Source organism: Suncus etruscus, chromosome 5 (genome assembly GCF_024139225.1).
Source record: "Suncus etruscus isolate mSunEtr1 chromosome 5, mSunEtr1.pri.cur, whole genome shotgun sequence".
Classification (NCBI taxonomy): Eukaryota; Metazoa; Chordata; class Mammalia; order Eulipotyphla; family Soricidae; genus Suncus; species Suncus etruscus.
In genome coordinates, this window is record NC_064852.1 from 88,978,609 (window position 1) to 88,993,886 (window position 15,278).

General features: G+C 41.7%; 2 non-coding genes across 2 annotated transcripts; one reads left to right on the forward strand and one right to left on the reverse strand.

Annotated features, from left to right (window-relative positions):
- Positions 1–4,076: 4,076 nt before the first annotated feature.
- Positions 4,077–4,182, reverse strand: LOC126009700 (U6 spliceosomal RNA). The gene has a single exon (XR_007495918.1). It is a non-coding gene; the product is annotated as a U6 spliceosomal RNA (small nuclear RNA).
- A 10,783-nt stretch (positions 4,183–14,965) lies between these two features.
- On the forward strand, positions 14,966–15,068 carry LOC126009869 (U6 spliceosomal RNA). The gene has a single exon (XR_007496047.1). It is a non-coding gene; the product is annotated as a U6 spliceosomal RNA (small nuclear RNA).
- Positions 15,069–15,278: the final 210 nt, after the last annotated feature.

A 15,278-nucleotide genomic window follows, 5' to 3' on the forward strand; every position in this document is an offset into this window, starting at 1 on the left:
TGTGGCCTAAAAACAAAAAAGAAAAGAATATGACTTTTTGTGTTATTTTGTTTTCAGCAAGTGATGCCCAGGGGCTCTTCTAAAGAATGCATTCTCTTTTCCTAAAAAGACTTTTTTTTTTTTTAAGGCATACCCAGTGATATTCAAGGTTACTCTTGGCTTTGCAAACAGAAATTAAGCCTAGTATTGCTCAGGGACCATATTGGATGCAGAAATACAAGCACCTTACTCTTTGTACCCTTTGCTCCAGTAAGAAGACTTTGTTTTAATTTATTTTTATTTTTGGGCCATACCTGGTGACACACAGGGGTTATGCTTGGCTAGGCTCCTTGCTTGGGGACCATATGGGATGCCTGGGATCGAATCGAGGTTTGTCCTGGATCAGCTGCATGCAAGGCAAGTGCCCTACTGCTGTGATACCACTCTGTTCCCTCTAGTAAGAAGACTTTTTAAGGGATTTGCTGCTGGGTAATTGAAAGTAGGTGGAAAGTGGACTTTTGAATTATCAGTGCCAGCTTTTGAAAGCTATGGAAATAGTTTAGTTTTCTTCATACCAGGTTAAACAAAAGAACTTTAAATATGAATGTGCTTGTCACACAATGAAGCACCTTTATGGCATGCAACTAGATGGGAGCAATCAGAAAACCTTGTGTACACAAAGGAAAGCATACACCAGTACTGATCTCTGACCGTAGTATCCACTCAATGTGGATGCAGGCTGAGTAGAACTGACCCTGGGCTGGAGAGATCCAGAACCAGAGCATTTGGATTGTCAGCTCCTATCCCTGGAGCAAGAGATGAATTGGGAGCCAAGTGTTTGTACTCAGGCTGAATTTAAAGAAGACAATCTTAGTTTTAGGTTATACAGATCAGAGTATTAGAAGAAAAGTATCTTGAGGGGCCAGAGTGATAGTAAAGAAGGTAGGGCTCTTGACTTGCATGCAGCCAAAACCTGGTTCAATGCTAGATATCCGTATGGTCCCCCAAGCACAGCCAGAAGTAGTTCTTGAGTGCAGAGCCAGGAATAACCCCTGAGCACCAGCAGGTGTGCCCCACCTCCTCATAAAATGTACCATAATGGGGCCAGAGTGATAATACAGTGGGTAGGGTGTTTGCCTTGCATGTGACCAACCTAGGTTCAATCCTCGGCACCATATACTGTACCCCAAATCTACCAAGAGTAATTCTTGAGTTCAGAGTCAGGACTTAACCCTGGTTTTTGAGTGTGTCACCCCAAAAGTATCATGATGTTTTCTATTTCCATACAGATGTACATATAAAAACTCATATGTCAGGGCTGGAAATAGTTTAGGGCAGGGGTCTCAAACTTGCGGCCCACGGGCCATTTGCGGCCCTCCATACAACATTTTGTGGCCAGCCTTCAAATATCGCAGTATTCGCGATTATTTGCTTACCAAATAATTGCAATAAAAATCGCATTAGTAAGAAAAAAATCGCATTAAACATTCGCATACCACGAGCAGTTCCGTTTGGGGTATACAAACGTTTAATGCGATATTTTGCGATTTTTTTCTTACTAATGCGATTTTTTATTCGCTTACCAAATATTCGCAAATACTTTGCACCTAGCGCAGACGTCATTTCCGCTGCTCCTGCCTGCTGTCCCTTGCATTATCGGAGGCCTAAGGAAGAGAAGGGAGAGAAGTTTATTACAGAATTAGATTTGTCATACCTTCATCATGACTTCATCAAAGCCTGCAGTGAAGAGAGAGATTGATGATGAGCACAGACAATTTCAGGAAAAGTGGGAGATGCAATATTTCTTTGTTGAGCACAGGGGCATCCCCACATGTCTTATTTGCTCAGAGAAAGTTGCAGTGCACAAGGAATACAACTTGAAACGCCATTATTCAACTAAACATGCTGAGGAATGTGCAAAATATCAAGGAAATGAGAGAGCCAAGCGGGTTGCCAGTCTTAAAGCATGTCTAATGAGGCAACAAGATTTCTTCAAGAAAGCAACTAAAGAGAATGTTGCATCACTCGAAACTAGTTACTTGGTTAGTGAGATGATTGCTAAGGCAGGGAAACCATTCACAGAAGGAGAGTTTGTTAAAAAAAAAATGCATGTTATAGGCTGCAAGTATTATCTGTCCAGAAAAGAAAGGTCAGTTTAGCAAAATCAGCCTTTCTGCCAACACTGTGGCAGAGCGCATTTCTGACATGTCAAGTGACATCATCAACTGTGTGAGAAAGCCAAATGTTTTGATGCATACTCAGTTGCTCTTGACGAGGGCACAGATATAACAGACACTGCTCAGCTCACACTTTATGTCCGTGGTGTTGATTGCAATTTTGAATTGACAGAGGAGCTGCTCACAATAATTCCAATGCATGGCTAATGAGATATTTCGGCATCTGTGTGATGCCATTGAGAATGCAGGTTTGCCATGGAAGAGGTTTGTTGGAATAATAACTGATGGGGTGCCATCAATGACAGGGAGGAAAAATGGACTGGTGGCACTTGTTTAAAAAAAAAAACTTGAAGAGGAGGGTGTAGAGAAGGCCATTGCTCTTCACTGAATTATCCATCAGCAGGCCCTTTGCAGTAAATGCCTGCCATGTGACAATGTGATGTCTGTTGTTGTGAAATGCATCAGCCAAATCAGATCCAGGGGCTTAAAGCACAGGAGGTTCCGTGCTTTTTTAGAGGAAATAAAGTCAGAATATGAAGATGTGCTCTATTTCACTGAGGTATGTTGGCTCAGCAGGGGAAATGTCCTGAAAAGATTTTTTGAGTTGAAAGAAGTTGAAAGCCTTCATGGAGAAGGATGGGAATGCTGTTTCTGAGTTGAGTGATCACAAATGGCTCTTGGACTTAGCTTTTCTTGTTGACATCACACATAAGCTGAATGTACTAAACAAGATGCTACAAGGCCCGGGGCAGCTTTTCAGTGCTGCCTATGACAACGTGAGAGCATTCTCCACAAAACTTGTGTTATGGAAATCCCAGCTCTCTCAGACAAACCTTTGCCATTTCCCAGCATGCAAGGAATTTGTGGATGCAGGCATACCATTCAGTGGTGAGAAATATGTTGATGCTATTTTTAAACTAGAGAAGGAATTTGATCACAAATTTGTAGACTTCAAAAAGCACAGAGCCACTTTCCAAAGGATCCCTTTTCCTTTGATGTGCAAGATGCCCCTCCTGTGCTTCAAATGGAGCTCATTGACCTGCAATGCAACTCTGATCTCAAAGCCAAGTTCAGGGAGATTAGTGGAAAAGCAGACATGCATGGGCAATTTTTGAGAGAATTGCCCCCTAGCTTCCCTGAGCTTTCCCGAATGTTCAAGTGCACCATGTTCCTTTTTGAGAGCACATATTTGTGTGAAAAATTATTCTCCACATAGAACTTCAATAAGTCAAAGTACAGGTTTAGATTTAATGATGATCATCTTCAAGCCATACTGAGGGTCTCAACTGCTTTCTTTCTAAAGCCAAATGTGGTTCAGATTTGTGAGAAGAAGCGCTGTCAAGTCTCTGGCAGCAAGGAATAGGCAAAAGATGCCATGTTCAGAAGAACTGTTCATGATCTTCACTCAATGTTCTATTCATGTTCAGAAGAAATAATTAAAACTGTTAATAATGATGTTTGGGGACTTTTTTTTGTGAAATCCCTTATGTGACCCTGCCTCACCCTGACTTTGCCTCCTGCGACCCCCAGGAAAATTGAGTTTGAGACCCCTGGTTTAGGGGTTAAGATCTCTAGCACTGCATATGATGCCTAGGGACCAGAGAGATAGCATGAAGATAGGGTGTTTGTCTTGCATGCAGAAGGACGCTGATTATTATTATTATTATTATTATTTTTTTGGTTTTTGGGCCACACCCGGTAACGCTCAGGGGTTACTCCTGGCTATGCGCTTAGAAGTTGCTCCTGGCTTGGGGGACCATATGGGACACCAGGGGATTGAACTGTGGTCTGTTCAAGGCTAGCGCAGGCAAGGCAGAAGGACGCTGATTTGAACCCCAGCATCCCATATGGTCCCCTGAATCGGCCAGGAGTGATTTCTTTTTCTTTTCTTTTCTTTTTTCTTTTCTTTCCTTTTCTTTTCTAAATATGGAACACTTCACAAACTTGTGTGTCATCCTTGCGCAGGGGTGATGCTAATCTTCTCTATATCATTCAATTTTAGTATATGTGCTGCCTAAGCGAGCACTCAGGAGTGATTTCTGAGCATAGAGCCAGGAGTAAAAAAAAAAAAAAGAATGATGCCTAGTACAGAGCTGGATATGGCCTCAACACTACACTCCCTCCAAATAAGCAGAAAGAATAAATTCAAGCAATATATTTGGGGGTGTGGTTCAGTGTTTAGGTGTGACCCTTGATAGTGCTCAAAGGACCATATCAGGTGCCAGGGATTCAAACCAGGGTCAGCTGCTTTCACCTTAACCTCTGTACTATATCTCTGGCTGCCCAAATAGTTAATAATTGTTGAAACCAGTCAGTGGGTGTAAAGTTGATTTTTGTACAATTCTTTCAACTTTTCTATATACTTTTATTATTTATTGGTTTTTGGGCCACACTGGTGGCACACAGGGATCACTTCTGGCTCTGTGCTCAGAAACCCCCCTGGCAGGCTTGAAAAACCATATGGGATGCTGAAGATGGAATCAGGGTTTGTTCCAGGTTGGCCGCATGTCAGGCAAATGCCCTACCACTGTGCTATTGCTTCAGACCCAATTTTTCTATATATATTTAAAATTTCAAAAATAAAAGGATGGATCCTGTGAGAATCCTGCCAGTCAATTTTGTTTTTAGAATCATTTATTTCAACAAGATGAAAAAAAAATTGCTTTCCTCTTAACAACAGGAAAAGGACAGTACTGACACCAATCCCCATGAAGATTCTTTTTCTGTAGTCTTACTCTTTGTACTCTTTTCATTCCCTGTGAGCACTCACCTTTCTTTGCTGCTAGGTTCCTTGCATGATGACACTGCTCAAGTCAAAGTAAATCAGAACGGGAAAGAGGATTTGGTGCTTTGCATGTAAGCACCCCAGTTTCCATTGTTGGAATAACGTCATAATACCCAAGACCCTTGAACCCAAAGGTAGGACTTGTCCCCTGAGCACTACTTGGGAAAGAAAAAGAAAAAGGGCAGGGAAGGAGTCTGATAGATCTATTTTTCTCTTTTCTCCCACTTTCTTCTCTCTTTTTTCCCCCATTTCTCTCATTCTTTCTCTCCCCTCTTCTTCCAGGGTCAGAAACAAGCCCTTTAAGTTTATGTTAGGCAAGCAGGAAGTGATCCAAGCTCCAGACTTGAAGCCTGTCAGGGCTGATAGGATATGGAACATGCGGTTTTTTTGAGACATGCTCTGCTACCATGCTTTCTCTTTCAGAGTGAAAGGTTTCTGTTCTGTTCTGGCTTTCACTTTATGCCTCAGGGCACAAGGGCCACAAAATAGTGATGGTTACAGCAAAGATTTTTGAGATAGACTGTCCAGATTCAGTTCCCAACACTCCTAGCAGCTACCTGTGTAATTGAGGACAATCACTGAATCACTTCTCGATGAGAGGATATAATAATACTTACTCATTCCTCAAACACACAGTGTAAACAAGATCACAGATATGCTTCCAGGTAAAATTTAACATACTTGGTCCTACCAACTAACTTTAAAAAAAAGAAAAGACTATCTGATGATCATGTTCTTGTTCATTCTTGTGCCATCTACTGGCATAGCAAAATGAGAGAGAGAGAGAGAGAGAGAGAGAGAGAGAGAGAGAAGAGAGGAGAGAGAGAAGAGAGGAGAGAGAGAAGAGAGGAGAGAAGATAGGAGAGAGAGAAGATAGGGGAGAGAGAGAGAGAGAGAGAGAGAGAGAGAGAGAGAGAGAGAGAGAGAGAGAGAGAGAGAGAGAGAGAATGCTCACCTGAAGTATACCTACCTGGGGAAGAGAGTGTGAGGAGCATCATCATCCCTTAAAGATACATTGACATTTATACAGTAACATTCTGGGCTTCTGTGTAGGGCTAGGATGCTGGTAAAAGGTCCACGAATCTACTGGAGGAGATGAAGGCTTTGAAGGTCATTGGCAGTTTTGGAAGAAGATGATGCTTGTCTCTGCTGCTCCTGGCTGGTGAACTGAAAATGATAAGGAGCATATCAATAAAATGGGCACTTTCCATGGTGGCTTGATAGCTACCATAGTGGACACCATATTGATCAACTATGACTTCTATGCCAAGAACAGGGAGTGCCAGAGTGAATGTTGGAAACATGCCTGTCTCTTGCTAAGATTGAAGAAGATACCATGATTATGACACATACTCTAAAGCAAGGATTTCTTGCATTTGCCTCTCTGATTCTGACCAAGAAAATTGATAATACAGGAAGACACATAAAACCCCTGGGACACACAAAACCCCTGGGAAACTGAGACAGGCACTAAGGCAGCCCAGTGGCCTAAAGAAACTCAATGGTACGTGTTCTAGCCCTTTGCTTTCTTTTGTTTTGTTTTGGTTTTTGGTTTTTGGGTCACACCTGGCAGTGCTCACGGTTACTCCTGGCTCTGCACTCAGAACTCGCCCCTGTGGGGGGGGAAACCATTTGGGATACCAGGATTCGAACCACTGACCTTCTTCATGAAAGGTAAATGCTTTACCTCCATGCTATATCTCCGGCCCCACCCTTTGCTTTCTTTTGGGGGGAGTACACCTGGCAGTATTCAGAGGTTACTCCTTGCTTAGTGCTCAGAAATTGTTCCTGGAAGGCTTGGGGACCATACAGGATGCCAGGGTTCAAACCCAGGTCTGCCCCATGCAAGACCCATGCCCCATGTCCTACCTGCTGTTCAGCCCTGTGGCCCCTTGCTTTGTTTCCTTTACAGGATTTTCAAATGATAAGGATTAACTATATTAAACAAATATGGGGTCTGGAATGATAGCACAATGGTAGGGCATTTGCCTTGCATGCAGCAAACCCAGCACAGACCTGGTTCGATTCCTGGCATCCCAGGTGGTCCCTGGAGCCTGCCAGGAGTGATTTCTAAATGCAGAGCCAGGAGTAACCCCCGAGCACCACCGGTTGTGGCCACAAACCCAAAATATATATAATATATATTAAACATATAGAAAAAAGTTGTAGAGGCTTGAAGAAGATTCATGTTAAGCATGACCCTAAAATCCTAGTAAAATGTTATTTGGCATTAAATATAACCAAATATGTTAGCATGCCCAGAACACTGAAATCTATTTTGAGCTCCTAATTTGCAATAACTTTGAGTTTTTTCTCTTTTGGGCTAAAAATAGGCCTTGATTTCTTAATTTTGAAATTACACATTCCTTAGTCTAGATTACATTAATAAATAACCAACTGGTCACATATTGGTTCAACTATTAGTGTTGAACTAACACTAACATCTGAGCTAAGTTTCCTAAATGTAGAAATAGACTCTGCTCCAAGAATATTTCTATTGATTATCAGCTTGACAGTGTCACGTGGTATAACTGAGCACACCTCTGCTGGTTGCTTACTTACTGCTTCCCCAGCCCAACTCTTGAACACCCCTGGCCTCAGGATCTGCCTCTCAGGACTATTCCTTTATAGTCTTTCAACACAGTCCTTCCTTTAAATTTTTTCAGGGTGCAAAGTACACCCAGTAGTGTGCTGTGGTGCTGGGGTGTCTATCATATGATGTCAGAGACTGAACTTGGGGCCTAACACATGCTAGATATGTACCCACCTCTTGAGCTTTCCAATTATCTCGACTACCACCACCAAATTCTTTCAAGGACTGCCTTCTTTTTTCTTTTTTCTTTTAGTTTCTGGGACACACTCAGTGGTGTTCAGGTGTTAGTTATTCCCGGCTCTGTGCTCAGAAATACTCCTGGTAGGCTTAGGGAACTATATGGAATGCTGGGGATCAAGCTTGGGTTGACCATGCATAAGGAAAATGCCCTCCTCACTATGTTAAGGCTCAGCCTCCTGATGCAGTATAACTAATTAGTATATCTTCCTTCCCACTACTGTTATGATGGGTCACAAACACACTTGGTGGAGGTGCTGCTGTTACTTAATCACAATGTTTTCTGTGCTTACACATGAGTTTGCCAGGGCTGTACTCCTAGCTGTGGCACTTGCACACATTCTGGTTGTTTACACACTGGAGGTCACACATTTTGTTGCAGGGATTCCAGACAGCAGAGTTGCTAGGACCACACCTGTGAAATTCATTGTCACTGAGAATAGAACCTTTGTGTTCACCTTTTCTGGAGTCATTCCTAGAACTCTCAAACTATGTTAATTTTTGTTGTATTTTTAAATTTGACTATTTATAAATGATAGACTTCAGGTTTAATTTTCACTGCCTGAATCATGATATTCACAAATATAGAATGAGAAGGTGCCTATATTTGTAGTTTGTATTATAGCAAATTGGAACTGGAGAGATAGTACAGAAGGGAGGGTGCTTTGCCTTGCATGTAGTTGACCTCGGCTCAATTTTCTCTGGGCACTATAAAGGGTCCCCTGAGCCTGCCAAGAGTGATCCCTGAGCACATAGCTATGAGTAAGTTTTGAGCACTGCCAGAAGTATAAAATAAAGTTCAGCAAATGAAACTGTTACTGATGCGATGTTGGGGAAGCACAGCCTTAATAAAAGGTAGCCATGCTAAAGAGGATGTTTCTACCCTTCTGCTTGGCTCACAACAACCTTGCTAGTGTGGTGCCCAGGAGGTCAGGACTCATAACATTCTGCATGAACTCCTACATGGCATGGTCTTTCAAGTTCACATGACAGTTGTCTAAACCCACTTGATCTGCACGGTGTGGGAAGTCCCTATAACCATTATTTTCCATGGTTTTCAGTCTGAATTGAATTTATGCTTTTTTAAATTTTTATGGTTTTTTTTTGTTTTTGTTTTTGGTCCACACCCAGTGACGTTCAGGGGCTACTCTTGGCTATGCGTTCAGAAATCGCTTCTGGCTTGGGGGACCATATGGGACACTGGGGATCAAACTGAGGTTCATCCTGGATCAACTGTGTGCAAGGCAAATGCTCTACAGCTGTGTTATCGCTCTGGCCTCTTTTTTTTGGTTTTTCGGGCCACACCCGTTTGATGTTCAGGGGTTACTCCTAGCTAAGCGCTCAGAAATTGCCCCTGGCTTGGGGGGACCATATGGGATGCCGGGGGATCGAACCGCGGTCCTTTCCTTGGCTAGCGCTTGCAAGGCAGACACCTTACCTCTAGCGCTACCTCGCCGGCTCCTTTTTTTCATTTTTAAGGCACATGCAGCAATTTTTTTTGTTTGTTTGTTTTTGTTTTTGGGTCACACCCAGCAGCGCTCAGGGGTTACGCCTGGCTCTATGCTCAGATCGCCCCTGACAGGCACGGGGACCATATGGGATGCCAGGATTCGAACCACTGTCCTTCTGCATGAAAGGTAAACGCCTTACCTCCATGCTATCTCTCCGGCCCCACATGCAGCAATTTCTAGGGATTACTCCTAGCTCTTCACTCAGGAATTATTCCGAGTGGTACGTGGTAGTACTAGAGAGGATGCTCGGGATTGAACCCAAATCAGCTACAAGCAAGACAAGTGCCCTCCCACTCTACTTTCCAGTACTTTCTAGTCCCAGAGTTTATGCTCTTCTTAGGAAAAGGAAATTCAGTTCTGAGCCCTGTCCTGGTTTTTCCAGCTTTGTTGTCTATTTTCCCAGGAATAAATGTCAAGAGAAGACAAATAGTGAAGAAAATATATTTTATTTAAAAGGAATGAGTAGGGGCCGGGTAGGTGGCGCTGGAGGTAAGGTGTCTGCCTTGCAAGCGCTAGCCAAGGAAGGACCGCGGTTCGATCCCCCGGCGTCCCATATGGTCCCCCCAAGCCAGGGGCGATTTCTGAGCACATAGCTAGGAGTAACCCCTGAGCGTCAAACGGGTGTGGCCCAAAAACCAAAACAAAAAAAAAATAAACAAAAATAAAAGGAATGAGTAAGGGTCAGAAAGATTGGATTGGGAGTAAAGTGCCTGTCTTTCATATTGCTGATACCAGTTTGATCCTGTGCACTACGTATGGTCCCCAACATCATCAGGAGTGATCCTTGAAGTATCACTTCAAGGGCCAGGAGGAGTTCCTGAGCACCTGGTCCTGAAGTATACCCACACCATCAAAAACAGGTGTAACAAAACCCTTTATATGGCAGGATCCCCTGAATACAGAGCTTGGGGGTAACCACTGAGCACTGCCATCTGTAGGCCCTCCCTATCAAACAATAATGAGCCAAATATGGGATCAAGTGAAGACAAATGAATTCAAGATAGAACAATAAGACAATAAGGGCCAGAGTGATAGCACAAGAGGTAGGACATTTGCCTTGTAAGTGGCAAAACCCAGAGTATTCCCTGAGCATTGCCAGGTGTGCTTCAAACATATATATATATATATATATATATATATATATATATATATATATATACACACACACACACACATATATTCTATATGTAGAATATAAATAAAGATATATTATATCATATAAATAAAGATAGAATAACAGCTTCTCCAAAGAGAGAGAGCCCCATGTGGCTATGGGAGACAGTCTACGTATGGATTTTTTCCAGTTGCTTTGGCCTGAAGTACAGAGAGACCTAGCTTAGTTGTCCTGAGAAAGGACTTAGTGATCTTAGTCTTCTCAGGCTGTTTTTCCTGCTGAATCCATTCCTCTTCCTCTTGTTTGGGCTGGCTTCAGAGTATCAAATCATTGTTCTGAGCAATCATCTTCAGAGGAGGTCCAGCCTTTGAAAAGTTAGGCTGGAAATGGAGTCACTTTTCTTTTGGGTCACATCTTGGTTTTATAGCTCTCTCAATATCACTGCCATCCCCTACCTGTCTGCCTACCTATCTCAAAATGAACTTTTAGTATTCTCTTATGTTCATTTGCTATTTGATTGAACCATAAATATGCATTACCATTTAACGTACCAGTGATGTTGAAATTTTTCTCATTTTTGTCTGTCTTGTTTTGGGAAGGCTACACCCTCTGAGGTTATATTGAGAGGTTATTCCTGGATCTATATTCAATATGACTGCCAGTGGTGCTCAGGGGACCATGCAGTTCTGGGGATCAAACCCGGGGATTCTGTATGCTTATTAAGTATATCTATCTGGCCTGAAAATTTATCTTAGAGGCAAATCTGTAAAGCTTACTTAAATCTTACAATTTGATCTTAGGCAAATTACTTATTATCTTTAAACATTATTTTAAATTTTATTTTAATTTTGGGACACACCTGCTAATGCTCAGGGGGTTACTTCTGGCTCTGTACTCAGGGATCACTCACTGCTGGCAGTGGCCATATGTGATGCTGGCCTTTGAATTCAGATTAACCTCATGCAAAGAAAATGTCCTAATCTCTGTACTATTACTTTGGTCCAACTTCTTATAAATTTTTATACTATTTAATAATAATAATAATTATAACTATTATTATTATTCTTTGTTTTTTGGGCCACACCCGGCAGCGCTCAGGGGTTAATCCTGGCTCTGCGCTCAAAATTTGCTCCTGGCAGGCTCAGAAGAACATATGGGATGCTGGGAATTGAACCTAGGTCTGTCTCAGGTCAGCCACATGCAAGGAAAAAGCCCTACTTTTGTGCTATATAATTCTAAAAAGGGAATATACTGTAGTTTTTATATTCATGAATATCTACACTGCTCTGAAGAGGACTTATTCCTCTGAGTTATAAGGAATATGTGTTCTGAAGTCCTCAGGCTAAAAGCTGTCTCAAACACTTCAGTTTTGTTCTTGTTTTAGTAACCATACACCTTTGAGAACTGAAAGGAGTCTTTCAGCACAGATGGAAAGGACAGACATGAGGCTATTTTTAGTTGCCAAGGACATTACATTCTAGCCAATACATTTTTTTTAACTTGGTAGTATGTGCCAAGTTCAAGGGTGTTATGAAAGAATCTCTTAATTTGTGGAACAAAGATTGTTTTAAATAAGTGTTCATAAAGTCAGAATTTTACTATTTTCTAAATAGTTAAAAATGTTTAAATATAGATCTACATTTTTAAAAATTCCTGCTTTGGGGACTGGAGAGATAGCTTCCAGGGCTAGACTGCATGCTTTGCGCAAAGCGTTTAATGCCTAGTACTACATGGACTGCTTACCACTACTGGGAGTGAGAAACCCCAAACATGAATTTAAAGCAGCACTGTGCAAGGTTGTTGTGGCTGAAATAACAAAAATCTTCCTGAGTTCTATGAGAATCTGTTTCATTAGAATGAGTTAATACCCTGAGAAAAACTATCCAGCAATTTCTTTATTCCGTCGCTCTGTCAAGTTCGTCATTAGAGCAATGCTATTTCCTGTACTGTGAGCTTGTGTTTTTAGTAAACAAAGATCACACGTAGAAATAAATAGGCTCATTTCCACCGATATTTACAAGATAAATGAAGAGTCCACAAGAAACTGAAAGTGCTTACTTATGTTGTTTCAATTAATCCTGTTTTTTTTTGTTGTTTTTTTTGTTTTGTTTTGTTTTGTTTTTGGTTCTTGGGTCACACCCAGTGGTGCTCAGGGGTTACTATTGGCTCTGTGCCCAGAAATTGCTCCTAAGAGCTAGAGTGGTGGCGCAAGCAGTAGGGCCTTTGCCTTGCACACGGTTGATCCAGGACTGACCTCAACTCAATCCCCTGGCTCATATGGTTCCCCAAGCCAGGAGCGATTTCTGAGCGCATAGCCAGGAATAACTCCTGAGCGTCATTGGGTGTGGCCCAAAAGAGAGATTAAAAAAAAAAAAAAAGAAATCTCTCCTGGCAGGCTCGGGGACCATAGGGATTCTAATATTCGAATCACCATCAGTCCTGTATTGGCTACGTGCAAGGCAAACTCCTTACCACTGTGCTATCTCTCCACCCTCTCAATTAATCCTTTTATGGTCATCTTTAATTTCTCTTTTTTAGAGACTTTGGGGCAATATGGTTCCAAGAAACTAAGTAACTTATTGAAGATGACCAGTTAATAGAGTAAGCTGTGAGGGGCCAGAGTGATATACAGTGGTTGGGGCGTGCCTTGCAATGTAGTCAACCTGGGTCCTATCCTGGGCATCCCATAAGTCCTTCAAGCACCTCCAGGAGTAATTTCTTGGAGTACCCCTGAGCATCACTGTGTGTGGCCCCAAAACAAAAGAATTAGTTTTGAAAGCAAACTACACCCTCTCTAGTAAGAATGGTGCAACAGCAGAAACAAAAGATTAGCAAGAATTTATGCTGCTGGAGGAAGACAATTGCTATTTCATGGAAACCTTCATTTTCTGAAATTGAGGCCAAAATTTAAGCAGTAATATTAAATTTCCTCATTAATGAGGAGTTTGGCAGTGAATTTTCTCCATATGGAGGGTGAATTAGCTGGCTATGCTAGTGAAGCAGGCTCCTGTATAGGGCTTTCTCTTCTAGTGACCTTGAATAAGCCTCACTGGCTTACTGCGTGCTTTCAAATCTTCTCCATGTGGTCCTTTCAATTAACAGGCCATTCATTTCCTAAGACAGAATTGACTTTTAGTAAAGATATATATTTTTTCCATTCCAATGCGGTATGAAATTTAGATGCTAATTGTGTTTTGCTCATCTAATTAGATGTGTGAGTTAAGAGGTATAAAATAAGCCGTTAGCTCTTTTCCCACATGAATCTCTCAGACTGAAGAGCAAAATGGCAAAAATTGTAATCAAAATATATGTGAAATTGTTTCATGCCAAAGGAATTAATGTTTTCTAAGGGTTCTCTTGAAGAAATTAGATAGGGAGACTGATTAAATTCTGAAATCTTTCCTTGTTCCTTATCCATAAGAGAAAGAAAGCAGGCATTTGACAACATGCTTTTAAAATTTTTCTCACTGAGGGGTCTCCCCAGATTAGCTGGGTGTAGCTCTCACTCAGAAATCAAATTGGGGCCTCAGGCATGCTCCATCCCTTTGCTCTATTCATACTCTGTAATATACAGCTCAAATTAAGACTCTAATTGTAACCTAGTCAACTCTAACATGTAATTCAGATAATTTTGAACATCTACACACCAAACTGCATTGGCAATTCTCTATTCAAAATAAACTCTGCACTGTCAGCTATTGAATGTCAATAATCAATGCCTTGACTAGATTGCATAAATCATATCACACAAAAAATGTTCGCTGCCCAATAAAGCTTTTGATTGCCTATAGACAGTGCCCTTTACCCCCACTCTCTCAGTTAATTCAATTGTCTTCATCTACCCAAGGTAAGATAGGCAATTCTGTGGTTTTCTTATGATCAGATCTGGGGATGTGATCCTGTACTCGCCTCCGCTTTTGCCCTTTAATGGGAGAGATCTCCGGCCAGCAGCTTTCTCTCAACCAGGACAGAAGGTAGAAGGCGAATACAAATAATTCGCAAGTGTTAAGCTCTTTTGTGAACACCTAGAAAATTAAGCCGTAGAAGTTAATAAAACGCTCAAGCTGAATTCCTGTCAAGAGGTTTATTGAGGGAGCAAGCAGAGTTTTTATGCCCTGCTTCAGTGGGAGGAGCAAAAACATAGGATTGAAACTTAAACCAATCAGATTTGTACAGGTACAACGATTTTAACCAATGGGAGCAGACACATTTTGATGGCGGGAAGGATAAGGAGAAACCTGGCAGGATGGGGGGAGGGGAAGCAAATCCTTAATAGATCTTACAGTTTAAACCTTACAAAAACCTATCTATAATTGCGTTGTATGAGAGCAGTTACAAAAACAGGTTCCATGGAAAGATTTAAGGAATCTAGTTAAGCCAGATTCTCTGTGGTGAGCTAAATTTATTTGCAGGGTTCTTTTGGCTCAGGGCTAAGCAAACTTTTGTGGCTTGAATCAGACGGTGGAAAATCCATTCAGAGTTCCATTAAACATGTGGGTGCTCGGTCGCTCACATGATCCCTCAATTCCTGGTTCAACAGCCCGGAAAACACATCCAAACCTGTAGGTCATGCTCACTACAGCAGTACATATACTAAAATTGGAACAATACAGAGATTAGCATGGCCCCTGTGCAAGGATGGCACACAAACATGCAGGTCCCCTACATGTCTGTAGCTAACACATCAGGTTGTTTTCAGAATTCAAGGGAATGTATTTTCGGAGAAAATAAAACACACTTTTCCTGCTTTCAAATCTTTTGATTAGACTAGTTCAGAGATGTCTCAGCACAGTTCCTCCCTGCTCAGTAGGTTGGTTTGTTATAGGCAAAAACAAAATGACACCCTCTTCTTGTGTGAGGTTCTGCTGCCTAGTATCAACCA